This window comes from Mangifera indica, chromosome 4 (genome assembly GCF_011075055.1).
Source record: "Mangifera indica cultivar Alphonso chromosome 4, CATAS_Mindica_2.1, whole genome shotgun sequence".
NCBI lineage: Eukaryota > Viridiplantae > Streptophyta > Magnoliopsida > Sapindales > Anacardiaceae > Mangifera > Mangifera indica.
This window is the reverse complement of record NC_058140.1, coordinates 7,685,164-7,700,803: the sequence shown is the minus strand read 5'-3', so window position 1 is coordinate 7,700,803 and position 15,640 is coordinate 7,685,164. Positions and strand designations below refer to the sequence as shown.

At 34.3% G+C, this 15,640-nt stretch overlaps 1 pseudogene; it reads left to right on the top strand.

Annotated features, from left to right (window-relative positions):
- The first annotated feature begins 2,058 nt into the window (after window positions 1-2,058).
- On the top strand, window positions 2,059-13,397 carry LOC123213254 (annotated as a pseudogene).
- The last annotated feature ends 2,243 nt before the right edge of the window (window positions 13,398-15,640 follow it).

The following is a 15,640-nucleotide window of genomic DNA, read 5'->3' as shown; positions in this document are numbered from 1 at the left end:
TAAAAGGGTTGAGAATATTGAAGTAGTGGGGTATTTTTATTCAAATTTTAGTGGTTGTGTGGATGATTTCAAGTCTACCTTAGGATTCATTTTCATGCTTGCTAATAGGGGCTATATCACGTAAAAGTGATAAATAAACTTTGATAGCATCTTCAACTATGTATGCAACATTTGTTGTTTGCTATGGAACAACCATATGAACAATGTGGTTAAAGAATTTTATTGTTGAGCTTCAAGTGGTTGATTCCACCTCTAGGCCTTTAATGATTCACTATGACAATAAAGTAGTTGTATTCTTTTCTAAGTATAACAAAATTAGCGATAAATCATGATATATGGAAATAAAATATTTGATAGTCAGGAACTCAATAAAGAAAGATAATATTGTTGTATAATACATCAATACAAACTCCATGTTGGAAGATCCCCTAACCAAAGGACTATGACCCATTATTTTTAAACAATATGTAAAGAATATAGGTGTTTTGGAATCTTTTAATATCTTAAGTTAGTGAGGGGAATCATTAAAGTTATTACCTTGATAAAGTTTATTTCAATTAAACATTCATACATATTTATTATATGATGTTCATCGTGTCTATAGGTATGTGTGTATACACGCACACACACACACACACACCATATGCCCATATATTTGTATACACTATTGTATACAATATTTATCTCAAGAATAAGAATTTTCTTGAGTATGTCAGTTATATAGTTGATGATATTATAATATAAATACAACATGTGTCTCAATAATAAGGTTTATCTTAAATATGACAACTGTGTGAGTATTTCTTTTGTATATCTCAAGATCGTTGATGAAATGTGTAGACTACATTAGAAATTGACTTCTTTTGAAGTTGTGAGATTTTTCTTATTTTAATTTTTGAAATATGAAGGTTAAAGATAAATGATAAAGAGGACCTATGAGTAATAATATATATTTATTATAATCACATTTAGATTTTTCTTATTGATAATCAATCTTTACTAGATCAATAAGATGACACAAATAAGTTTTTCTATATTTTTAATCTTCCAATTATAGTATTTTATAGCATGATGTGTTAAAATTATAAATTTGGGTAAAAGCTCGATGCTCTGTAATTTTATTATTGGTATTGAATTTTGTTATTCTATTTATATTAAGAACATGAGCAATGCTATGTGTACTTATTTTTGATACACAATTTATGTACATAATGATGTGTTATCATGTATTTAGGTGATTTTAAAACATGTGTCATCATATGATTAAAAAAAATCCAATCATATGATAACACCTCATCTATGTACATAAATTGTGTATAAAAAATAAGTATACATAGTTTTATTGTAAAAACATTTCTTTTATTAATATATTCAATAATATATTTGTATATAAGATTTAATACTCCTAAAATCGATAAGATGATTGACTTTTAGGACGATAAGATGATTGACTTTTATGACATACACTAATAAAGGGACACACCAATTGGGTGTGAATTTTCACTACTCTGGTGAGATGATTCGGGTTGAAAGAATCAATCATTAACTGCTAGTTTTGATGGTAGTGCTAGGTGGTGGCAAGGAAGAAGAAAAAGGAAATGAGGAAGCCGACGAGGGAAGAGTAAGAAAAAGGAAAGGAAGAAGATGGAAGAGTTTACTAATAAAGTATTCTCATGTTTAAACTACCGATTGAAAGCTTTTGGACCAAACCTTGAACCGGACAAACGTAGTTCACCCATCCTTGTATCTTCCATTTGACTTGAAAAGTAATAAAAGACTTCGCGCGTGCATCTTTGACCCGGTTACTTACTTCCATGCTCGGAGTGGTTATACTTGTTTTTTTATTGAGTCAATTTACCCCCTGAAGAATGGTTAATTACTAGAATTCCTCTCAGGTTTTTTAAATATCAAAAGCGTCCATACCTACCTGTAAATTTTACTAGTGAATCTTGAAATTCTGAACAATCAATAATAATCTTATCTAATAACGACAAAAAGACCATAGGGGTCTGCTCTACACAAGGAAAGGAAAAGTCTTTCTATTTGTTTAATTGTTTTATCAAATGAAGACTTTAGGACGTGTCCCTCCTCTCTCTGACTATTTACGATAATATTGAACAGCCCTCCATTTTCTTTCTCTATACCTTCGACCTCCACCAACCAAAGTCTCTCAATACGATCCATCTCCTTCTCTTCAATTCATTTCTATTGGAACAACTTTTATCAACCTTTTTTTTTTTCTATCGATTGCTGATTAGGTTGGGTTTTCGAATTTAAGATTTCTTTCCTTCTAGATGGATATTTTGACATTTTAGTCCAACAAATTTAGACATGGAGAAATCGAACAGTTCGTTTTGGGCGCTTTTCTGGTCGATAATTGTTTTTGATTTGGTTTTGAGAGTTACTTCTAATGCCGAAGGTATGTATCGATTTTTGTTCTATTTGGTGATTTGCTTGTGTTGACTTACGAAATAAGTGTTTTTTTCTTGGAATTATTTCATGTTTAAACATTAAACGAATTAAGTTGCAACACAGTAGCTATTTTGAAGATGTTGGGTGTCAATCAATGGGTTGACTTGGAAATTCTGTTGAGTTGCAAAATTGACTTAGGAAATAAGTGGTTTTCTTGGAATGGTTTCATTTTTGTTTCTGCTCTTTAAATGTTAGAAGGATTAAGTTGCAACATTGTGGCTATTTGGAAGATTTCGAGATTGGGTTGACCGGGAAATTTCTCGAGTATCGAAATTAAGTAAATTTAAAAGAACTGAATTTTGACAGGTGATGCTTTGAATGCGTTGAAGACAAATTTAGCTGATCCTAACAACGTTCTTCAAAGTTGGGATCCCACCCTTGTCAATCCCTGCACTTGGTTTCACGTCACATGTAATAGTGATAACAGTGTAACGCGTGTGTAAGTTTATTATATTAATTTGTATTTGGAAACAATTTGCTTTGTGTTATGTTTATGCAATTACGATGACCTTGTTCTTCATTTGTGTTCTAGTGATCTTGGCAATGCAAATCTATCTGGTCTACTGGTTCAACAGCTGGGTCAACTTCCAAATTTACAGTATTTGTAAGTCATGTCTCTCTTTCTGGTTGTTACTCTGGCATTAGCTTGAGAACAATTACTTGCAAGGGTTAAACACGTTTTGTTTCTTGCAACTAAACTTGGTATTAGTAAAATTAATCTTTCTTGTTATTTTCCTGGTTGATTTCAAGGCTTTTCTCCGAGGTGATATGGACTTAACTTTAAGGCTACAATATTTAATTTGATGAATTTAATGAGGCCATCTGTGCAAGCTGGAATTCTTGTATTTTCATATTTATAACTTCTGTAGAATAGTAATATCTCAAGATCATAATAATAATCTGAGCAGGGGGTTTCTGAACTGCCAATGTTTTAACAGGTGGGAGTTTTGATCCAAACTTCATATGTTATGATTCATTTATGGAATGTGTTAATGCCCCTTGAATGCTTTTATTGTAATTAAACTAATGTTTTTGCATATCTATGTTTCCATCAAATGATGCTTTATCATATTGGCTTTTATAGGATATAAGAATTTTTCAAGTTTTTTCTTCATATTTGGTTGTGTAAGTTTGTCTTATGTTTCTAGCTTTTTGAAGATGTTTGGTTGTATTACCTGCAAAAAGTGGTGTTGCCAAGTGATACTAACAGTCATTGTATGTGTTTCTATTGAGCTTCTTGTCTACCTTAACACCATTTTTTCTTGAATCATTTAATCAAATTTTAATGCAGGGAACTTTATAGTAATAACATAAGTGGAAAAATCCCAGAAGAGCTTGGAAACTTAACAAACTTGGTGAGCTTGGATCTGTACTTGAACAAATTAAATGGTCAGATTCCAACGGCATTGGGCAACCTTAAAAATCTACGGTTCCTGTATGATCACTTATCTTTCTTGTTGCATTCTTTATTCTGCATATCTCATGTTGCTTTATTTGTTCAGATTTTAGTGTCAATGGAGTGGCTTGTACAGTTTGATAATTTTATCAGTCAATATATTGTTGAATGGACTGTATTGTATTTGTGGTGAAACAATTTGGAAAAAGTGAAAATTTTCTGAAGTTTAATACTTTAATTTGCAAAAGTAAAGCACAGAATACTTTTTTAAGACATAGCCTCGCTGGTATTCTCTGAATATGGCACTTCTAAAAATCTATTGGTGTTGATCTGTGCTTTTAGAATAAAGTTTAATTCATAGATCACTGGTTCCATTTAGAATTCTTATGATATTGAAAGCTTGATTCAGATATAAGTGGCTGGAATTTTTATTGCTAAACGTATTGCCTGCGTTACATTTAGGTATTCCAATCTTTTGCTGTGTAATACATGTTAAAAATTGCAATCTGTTGGGTTCCTTTGTCGTACTTGGTGATCTTTGGATCTTAAAAATACTTTACCTTCAAGCTAGAGTATCAGGATATCTATACCAGTAGTCCTTAAGAAACATTAAATTATATTTGTTGAGTTCAAAGTCTGATTAGGCATCTAATATTCTGGAATGATATATATTTGAGTTGCTCTTTTTTCATTAGAAAGCATGATGTTTTATTGAATTTAATTTCTTAGTCAATAACCCAAACTTAAATCCGATCTGAAGTCTTGTTAAGCTAGGGCACTGCATGGCATGTTACACAGGAATTGCTTTATGGGAGCTTAGTAAGCAGTTGTATACATTTTGGTTTTGTCATTTTAAACATCAAAATCTAGCAAACATAATTATTGATAATGTTTAATGTAATATTTTGTCAATATTAATTTTAGAATAGTAAAAGATTGGACGTGCCCTGGTATTAATTAATTTACCAGTTTTATAGTTACAGTTGGTTGCATAAAGTTATTGATTCAGTACTGTGATTTCCCTTGTTTTGCATAGTTTGAACTAAGTTAGGTTGAAGGATGAGAATTTTAGATTTATCAAAATTAATTGCTTGGGGAACAATCCCATTATTTTTATCATAGCCCATGGAGGAAAAGAAACAGTTGATCTTTTATGCGGTGGAATGTGCTGTGAGAATTATTTTTTTTCTCTGGTAAGTTGCAGTGAGAGTTGTTAAATATGCCTTGTTATTGGAAACATTTTCTTGGTTCTTTTTTGAATAAACTGTTCTGTTTTTTTAATGGACTTTTTAGATTTTGTAAATACTACAGCTTTTCTCTTTTTCTTCTACTTTTTTCTTTTTTTTTTTAGTACAAAGCTTGATGACCTTATTCTGGCATTCTTTTTTTCAGTAAATTTGTTACTTTAACCGGGGGGGGGGGGGGTGGGGGGGGGGAAGAACTCAAAAAGACATTTTGTGTTCTTTAGTAATTTTACTTGATCATACTTATTTTAATTGTTGGCTGAGGCCAAGAAGAGATAGAGAGAAAGACGAAAGGTAATGTTGTCATGATTCAGAAGTTGTAGGACAACCTACAAGTGAAATTATTAAACTAATGTGATAAAAGTAGATATAGGAGTTTTCTAGTGGTTTGAACTGTGCCATGAATAGATCCTATGAAGTGTGTTTGAACAATAACAATTGCTACTGGAGTTTTTAAGCTGTACAAAGAAGAAATCTTAAAGAAAAGAGGCAAGAACAGGAAAGAACGTGATGAAGAAAGGGAGCAAGAAGTTGTTAAATGTCCTTTCTTTAACAATAAGCTAAACAATGGAATTTTTTTTTTGATTGATGTCTGTGAAAATACCAGATATTTTTGGTGTAGATTGCCTTGTTTTACTGAACCCGATAAGGTAAGGATTCCTGAAACTGAGACATAGGAACTTTAATGGAGAAAAAATAACCTGTATCAACTATTAACCCGAGATTATCGTCACAACTTGACTCCCAATTTGTTAAAATACTCTTAATGTGCTGAATAGACAGCTGATATGTAAGCCCCTGCCTGAAATAATGGCAATCGCATTTATAAATAGTTTTAGAAGAGCCTTAGATTAGAAAAAAGGAAACAATAATAATAATCACAGATACTAGGAAAATCATCTTCTTACATAGCTGCATCCTGTGGACCCAATCTGATTTGATATTAAAAAAATTTGCAGAAACATTTTCAGTGACTAATTCATAATGAAAGAGACTTTGTGGGATTACATGCATTGCACCCATCTAGCATGATTACCTATGTCTGCGTAAATGATTTGTAAATTTGGTCACAATTGTTCTAGGCTTGAACTTTGTATGCAAGTTACCCTGATTCTGAAATCATTTTCCTATGTTCTCACTGTTATTATTTTTATTTTTACTTGTCCACTATAGTCATGTAACAAAGAGGAAATATGAGGCCTTCAATACGATTTCTGCTACTGGAAGTTCAGTTGAATGAGATTGTTTTAACAAATAATGATATTCAAGCTGTACTGGCCTTTTATTTGTAGTATGGTAGTGTAGAAATAATGCTAAACAACCATTCAATTTATTTTCTTTTTAAATATCTCTTATGTGAAGGAAGAAGAGACTAGGAGGTAACCTAGTTCTAAGTTCGTGTTATAAGTGATGAGGCTTAGAAGAGCAACAAGAAGATTAAGGAAAAGGATAAGATATATAGTAAAGTTGGAAGCAAATACTTGACCCACATCATAAACGATAAAAGTCACTGTATAAAGAGTAACTTTGTAAATCACTTAGATGATGTGAACACACATTTTGAGTTATGGTGTGATATTGGGGGATTCAAAATTTCTTTCTTTCTGAAAAAGCTTAAATTTTAATTCTATTTGATCATTGAACATCGTGTAAAGCTTCTTCCACCACTTTCATAGCAGTGTAGGGCAACATGTGAAAGTTTTCTTTTGCCAAGGCACATATTTAACAATAAGGGAATGATAGTAACATTATTTTATGATGGGAATTCTAGGTTGGGGCAATTTTGCATTGAAGATGTACTATTATTAGTGAGGCTTTGTACAAACTGGACCTTAAGTTTTAATTTTTTTTTCCCCTAAATTCCAGTCTTATGATTGCTACTCATGCTTTTAACTCATAGCCTATCTTTAGTGTCTTACTTCTGTTCCAACCTCATTCATGATTTGTCTGGTAAATGAGACTGATTATTCATTTGTTTTTGTTGCTTGAGTGAGTACAAAGTACAATTTAGTCCTTGAGGAAATTATATGCACTGTGCAGTGGACTTTCCATCTCTTATTGTGTGAATAATTGGAATGTATACTTTAACATTGTTTTTGTTTTGACATGTTTAGTTATTGGTGTTGCTTCAATATGCTTTCCGTTATCTGGAATAACAGCTTTTTGTTTTTTTGCATAGGCGACTCAACAATAACAGTTTGTCTGGAGAAATTCCGAGGTTATTAACTACTGTTTCGTCACTGCAAGTCCTGTGAGTGCTTAGCTAATATCATAATTTTTTCCACATTGAATAGTGTTCCCTTTGCGTCAGCATCATCTAGCATTGTATTTCTCTAGAATGTGACAGTCATTTCCCCACGTGAAATGTAGTGATCTTTCAAACAATAACCTAACGGGAGATATTCCTGTCAATGGATCCTTTTCACTGTTCACTCCCATCAGGTTTGTTACAAGTCTATTGATTTCTTTAAATCCCCCAGCTGAATAGTATTGGAAATACAGTGACCTGAAATTTGTTGTATGATAAGCTAACTTTAATATATATTTTTTGCAGTTTTAAAAATAATAAATTTAATCCTCTTCCAGTATCTCCACCTCCTCCCATTCAACCAACGCCGTCTGGTCCATCAGGTTTGTGATTACATGAATTTCTATTAATCAGTTCTTGATTGACAGTGGGATCCGTCCTCATCCCCTAAGCAAAATGTTTTTTTTCCATGTAATATTCATTATTTCTTCCCATTTCAAAATTTTCATCTTGACCTGATAAATTAATATATAGATATATTGGCTTGTTATGTTACAATTTATTGACCTACTTGGTACATCTTCAAAATATAAAAATGTTAACTGCCATGAGCAATAGTGTGTTTCGAACCACGTATGTGGCCTTAGGAGACAGACAATAAAGGGCAATTGGGGCATGAAAAGCGTGAATAGGATAAGGCCAAAAATGGGAGGACTACTGACAAAAAAGGTCCACTTGCCTTAAGGGAGAAAGAAGAATTACTAATAAAAAGAAGGAGGTGAGGAAAGAAAGGGGAGACATCGATATTGATATAGGTAGGTAGTTTCAACTGACTAAGAGGAGAAGTTTAACCTTTCAAAATCTAAACAACCGAGGGAGAGAAATCGGCTTTTGGAATAGTTGGAGTGAGGAGTGTTTTGTTGTCTTTGTTTTGTAAACCATTGTTACTCACAAAATTAATTAACAAGCAATATTAATTTCTCTTCTTTCCCATAGTTCACCTTTGATTCCTCTAATTATATTGGTTGTGGAATTGGTATTCGTTGGGGTTTCTAACAAAATTAGTATTAGAGTTATGACGAGAATGGAGACCAAATTAGAGGGAGTGGAGGAGTTAGAATTGGTGAAGAATAGGTTGGATGGGGTAGTCGAAAACTGAAAAACATGAAAACAAGAATGGAGAATTCAGAAGGAAATGTAGAGACAATGAAAGACTATCTTAGGAGTTAAGGAGATGATGGTGCACTAAGAAATACCTTGTGGTGAGCGAGAAAAAGTGTTGCTTGTGCAATCTCTATTGTTGTCGCAATTGTCACTAGTGAGAGAGATGATGCCACTTTTACTAGCAAGAAGTAACAAACAAATAAGGTTAGGAGAAATTGCAGTTGGAGAGGGCATCAGGAATGGGAAGTGACGATTGGTAGTTGATGAGACACACCCTCTCAATGACTAGAGTTATCGATGTTCATCAAAAAAGATCCATTAGGGTGGATCTTTTGGGTAGAGTGATTTCATGTTGAATCGCATAGTTGACACCAAAAGGTTGACATCAACAATGGTTTGCATGGAGGGAGTGGCCTTGAGCTAGTTACAGTAGAGGGAGACTATAGTTCTGTTCAACAACTGGGACGAATTGAGGAGGGGCCTATTACAACGATTTCGAGGTTGAGTATAGGTGTAAGTTTAAGCGATTGTCGGCACCACTCTGAAATGTTTTTGACAAGTTGTTGATGGAAGCCTTTGTGAATGGACTATAGGAGGAGATTAGGCCAAGGAGGAGACTCTACAGATCAATAACCTAAGAGGAAAGGATGGACAAGGCACAAAAAATCGAGGATAAAAACTGGGTTATGGAAAATCAACTCGAGCTGGGACCCATCCATCTTAGATCGAGGCTAGATAACCCATAACTGACCCAAACTATTTCATCCTTATTAACACCTACTAACCCAACCCAAGCCATCAACAACGCTCAATGGCCCACTACCATACTAACCCCTATCCATGCACTTTCCTCACTCAGGCCCAAACGACCTCACCCTTATAAGCCCAAATGTTTACCACTCAAACCCATACCCATTCAACAAACCTAACCCAACCCAAAACTAAACCCAATTCACCTACTCATCATCAAATAGTTCCAAGTCACCTGAAATTAATCAACTAGATATTTCAATAGGCCCGTACATGAACCCTATCAACTATAGTGGGTTAGTTTCAAGTGCTAGAAAGGACAAGAGTTTTCAAAGGTTATTCGATGCCAAAATTAAATCGAACTTGGAGAAAGGGTTATATTTTTTATGCAATGAGAAGTATAGGTTGAACCACCGTGTTAAATTTTGGCAATTGCAAGTAATGATAATGAGCGAGGAGGACAGGAGAGAAGAAGGGGAATTCGTTCGTATGAAGACAAGCAATTAGAGATGGGTGACATTTGATGGGATGTTTAAATTAAAAATTGTTTGACTTTAAATTTTTGTTCATTAACTTAAAAAAAAAAATTAAACCTTATTTCAACACCTCGAGGTTAAGGACAAGGTTAATCTGATAGGAGTGGGTAATGTTAGGACCATGTCTGTGGCCTTAGGAGACAGATATTAGAGGACTGTTGGGGCATGAAAAGAGTAAATGGGAGGAGCACTGGCAAAAAAGGTCCATGTGCCTCAAGGGAGAAAGGAGAAAAACTGATAAAAAGGAATAGGTAAGGAAAGAAAAGGAGAGAGCAATGTTGATATTGGTGGGCAGTTTCAACTGATTAAGAGAAATTTATTTTGTTGAAAGCTAAACAACCTTGGCAGAGAAATCAGCCTTTGGAATAGCTGGTGTAGGGAGTACAATGTTATCTTTGTTTTGTGAATCATTGTTCTTCACAAAATCAATTAACAAGCAGTATCAATTTCTGCTATTTCCCATAGTTAACTGTCGATTGCTCTAATTGTATTGATTATGGAATTGGTATTTGTTGGGGTTTCTAGCATAGTGCTTTTGTGAAAATCAGACTGAAAGCGCTGTGCATCTCAGGCTACCATGGATTAGTTTTTTAGTTTGATCAGGTCTCTGAGACGTGCAGACTGTTGTACTTTTTTAAAATTTGCTATGGAATTTATAGTTTGTCTAAATTGCATAATCAAAGTTGTTCATTTTGGAGTTGAAAATGTAGAGATGCTAGGATTCAATTTTGAATTTTGACTGTGTTGACGTGCCACATTTTCAAGTTTCCTTATTAACCTGAAAACTGTGTTCACCTGAGCTTTCTAACTCCCAATGTCAAAGAGGATGAAACAGTTCATTCCACTGATTGCTCACTCTTGCTAGGTTTGTGTGGTTGAGAATTGGATTCTTATCGTGAATAGAAATAACTGAATATATCTATATGTTTCAACTGCTGTACCATTAGGTAACAGTGCCACTGGAGCTATTGCTGGGGAGTTGCTGCTGGTGCTGCTCTGCTGTTTGCTGCCCCTGCAATTGCACTTGCTTATTGGCGACGTAGGAAACCACAGGATCATTTCTTTGATGTACCTGGTTAGTTACCTAAAAATTTAAAAAAAAAAAAATTGGCAGAAAGAAGAAAGGAAAATAATGCATGTTGATCATAAAGTTGTTGTATGTGATGTTTTTTTTTTTCCCCCTTTTTACAGCTGAAGAAGATCCAGAAGTTCATTTGGGGCAGCTCAAAAGGTTTTCTCTACGTGAACTACAAGTTGCAACAGATAATTTTAGCAACAGACACATTCTGGGTAGAGGTGGGTTTGGTAAGGTTTATAAAGGTCGCTTAGCTGATGGTTCTTTAGTGGCAGTAAAAAGATTGAAAGAGGAGCGCACCCAGGGTGGGGAGTTACAGTTCCAAACAGAGGTAGAAATGATCAGCATGGCTGTTCATCGAAACCTACTTCGTCTACGTGGCTTTTGCATGACACCCACAGAACGATTGCTTGTCTATCCCTTTATGGTTAATGGAAGTGTGGCATCATGTTTAAGAGGTATGCTTGTTATACCTTATTTCAATGTTCATTTCAAATTTTTGTTTTTTCCATTGCTTTGTTGCAATGTTTAAATAATACTTATTATACACATTCCAACGCTCCATACAATTTTATGTGAAGCAACTATATTATGGAGGGGTGCTTTTAATAATTTCTGAAAAGATTGGGTGGAACTGGAAAATGTTTAATTACTGATGCAGTTTGACTAAAAACCTGTAGTATCCATTACTTATTTTAAACTCTTTTATTACAGTATTTTGAGTTTCTTGTGTTTATGATGCAAAATCATTTTGTCATATGATGATGTGTTATCTAGAGCGGCTGCAATCACAAGCACCACTAAGTTGGCCCATAAGGAAGCGGATTGCATTAGGAGCTGCGAGGGGGCTTGCTTATTTGCATGACCATTGTGACCCTAAGATTATTCACCGTGATGTCAAAGCTGCTAATATATTGTTGGATGAGGAATATGAAGCTGTTGTTGGTGATTTTGGGTTGGCCAAACTCATGGATTACAAAGATACACATGTTACCACTGCTGTACGTGGGACAATTGGGCATATAGCTCCAGAGTACCTATCAACAGGAAAGTCATCAGAGAAGACTGATGTTTTTGGGTATGGGGTCATGCTTCTTGAACTCATCACAGGACAGAGAGCTTTTGATCTTGCTCGGCTTGCAAATGATGATGATGTGATGCTTCTTGATTGGGTATGTACTGTCTGTTGTTCATCCACTCTGTTCTCCTCACATACTCCTACCTCCAATTATATTTTGCATTTCAATTGATTACAAGTGACCGTACTGCATTTCTTGCAAAATTGTAGTTTCTTGTGATTTCTGGTTATTGCTGCCATTGCTTGGCTAAGGGAGGTAGTAATAGCACACCGGAAGTTTATTTTATAACTTTATTCAGTGGAAAACTAATAGAGGGTTCTAAAATGTTGACATTGTTTAGGTATTTTACAAGTTTTTATGGCAGAATTATTTTTTGATCCTTTGAACTTACATTTTAGTTCTTTAAATTTCTTTTCATACATGGTTCCCGGTTTCAAACTAATTGCTTTAGGACTCTAGGCACAGAGCAAACGTTTTTGATAGTTGATTTTGGCTATATTAGGATGACTGAAATTTCACTTATCTGCTTATTGTTGAAAAATTGGCATATCGTTAGATATGGGAAAGCTTTAATGTTCTTTTGACTGCCCACAGATTGTCTCCTGATATCAATTTTATTTATGCTGATGAGACTTTTTCCTCAAGTAGTTTCCAAAATGAAATTTATGACTGAGGCTCAACTAGATGATTCTTCTGAATTAGGAGGTTTTCATTTAGTAGTAGCGTAATTAGTGTCCTTTGGAATTTATAACTATCTGTGTGCACTTTAAATCATCATTAGAGAAACAGGTCTTCTCTCAACTTTATTTTTTTTCCTTCTGATATCAACTTCCTTATTTCAGGTAAAAGGACTTCTAAAAGAGAAGAAATTGGAACAGTTGGTCGATGGTGATCTACAGGGAAACTACATTGAGGAAGAAGTGGAGCAGTTGATTCAAGTGGCTCTTTTGTGCACACAAAGCTCACCACTGGAGCGACCAAAGATGTTGGAAGTGGTGAGAATGCTGGAAGGCGATGGTTTGGCTGAAAGATGGGAGTTATGGCAGAAAGAGGATATGCGGCAAGAGTTTAACCACATTCACCACCCTAATACTAACTGGATCGTCGATTCAACTTCCCACATCCAGCCGGACGAATTATCCGGTCCTAGATAATACCTCTGTGCTTCCTTTTGAAACCGCAGTCTGCATTTGGAAAGTGATATTGTCCACATTTGTGCATATATTTGATGTTCCTTTTTTTTTCTTCACATTTTCGTTGTCCACTATCCGGTTTATATCAAATATTTGTTGTATCAGCTCGGCGATGTTGTAATTTATATAGGGCTGCCAACTGAATTTTTTGAACTTTAGTTGCTAGAAAGTAGGACGGCAACCACACTTGTTCTGTATTGAAAATTTAGTAATTGTTACACGAGAAAAGCCATCTTTCTCAACAGGACAACCTCGGCTTCTTATTCCTACATGAAACAATTCATTTTGCCATTTCATTATGTATTTGATGCAGAAAAAGGTTGAAATGGGTCATGATTTTGTTTAAGTAGATGATGGGATGTCACACTTGTTCTACAACATAAGCATTATAATTAATTTTCTTCAGGATCTTGTGAGGGTATACTTCTTTTACTTCAATTTTCCGTAAACACGAACTGGTGGTCTCTCTTTCTGTTAAGTATACCATCACTCGATCTCTAACCTTGAACACTTGACGCTTTCTATGCTTATCGGTTGTGGCTTAGGTTAGGTTACTCTTTTCGAAAGTTGGTTGCACTTCTTGGAACATGTCTTTGTAACTCTCAACCAATGTAGAAGTGACGACACTTGTTCCTCCACCCAGAGGAAACTAGAAAAGATTTAGGACATGCCTTGCAATTTTGGTGTAGACAATAGAAAATTACTCTTACCAGTTGATTAACTAATTGAGCTATTGTAAGCAAACTCAGATTGAGATAATAAGAAAGTCCCATTACCTTTTATTACATCTACAAATGCAACGAATTAGATTACCCCAAGATTTGTTGACCACTTCAATTTAGTCATTAGTTTGTGGTTTAGTGGTGCTACTAAACTTCAATTTAGTTTTGAATCTGTTCAATAAAGTCAACCAAAATGTTGTCAAAAACTTGCAATCCATGTCCGATGTAATGGATAACGGTACTCCATGCACACAAACAACTTCCCTAAAGATATGCTTGGCCACATGATAAGCATCAATTGTCTTTTAGTAAGGAATATAATAAGACATTTTAAAGAATTGATCGACTATAACAAACAATTGGCCACCTTGTTGATTTGACACATTTCTCTTCAATTGTGGCTAATAGTAACATTCCTACATATCCACTTAAATTACTAGGGTGTAGCTCGCTAATCAACTTTTGACATAAGGAAATCCTGAAAATGCATAATCTTTTTTACCTTGAATAGAATAAAGACCCATCTCAGGCTGAGAACTCACTCATAGGCTAATAACGTAAGCACTTGGCCCAAATTTGCTTGAAATCTTCATCTCCGTCATACAACTCCTGGAGTTGATCAAAATCAAGAGCCTCGGGAGCAATTTCACTAACAAAACAACATATCGGCTAAATGTGTCAACCATCCTATTATTCACATGTGATTTATCAACAATAACATAGTTTAGACGCTCAAGATAGGATGTTCACCTTGCTAAATCATAAATGGCATTGGAATGCACTTTCACGATCCAATTTGCCTATAAGGCCTACATAAAAATCCTTCATACTCAGCTTCCACTATAGAATCTATTACAATTTCTATTTTAAGGCAATTGTAACTAATGCATGTAATTTGACTATAACAATTTACAATCTAGTTATAAACATCACTGTACCCTCAAACAGTGAATTGATTTTCATTAATATATATATATATATATATATATATATATATCTTTTTAGGAAATCCGGGATATTTTAACCATTGTTCAATGATGCTAGTTTGAACACAATCAATATCTCCTATAAGTGCTCAAAGCATATGAGATACAATCTGACTTTATGATATCGTGTACAAGATAAACCTAATAGTGAACGCTAATAAAATTCATTATATATTATCTCTTATTTCTCGTGTCCCATAGCATAACCTCCAAGAGAGACATATACCGTGTGACATGTTAAGGGATCCTTTTGGATTCTCCCATGTTGAATTTCTTTAGCACCTTGTCTAGGTATACACTTTGATTTAAGTTTAGTAAATTATACGATCTACGATAATAGATCATGATAATGAGATATAGAGTACCTCTTTTAAATCTTTCATGAAAAAGTTGGATAACCAAGTTTTCTACCATCTACAAGTACAGTACGTATTTCATTTTTGATAGGCAATGTAATATAAACATGCAATATCAGAAATATCAAGTTCCAACTAAGTGTTGCATATAGAAGATTCCTATTAGTCTTGATAAAAGTCAAAAGCTTTTATGGTTTTGTTTAAACAAATGTTCTAGCTTTGCAATGCTTTTCTGAGTCCATAAATGGAACTCATTATCTAACATACTTGATCAAATTATCTTTCAATTACAAAACCATTGACTGTGGTGTAATCACATCCATTTCAAGGTTCGTATCGAGAAAAGCGATACTTGACCTCTAATTGTCATTAATTAACCACTAAGAAAAACTAAAATAAAGCCAAACTAAACACTATAG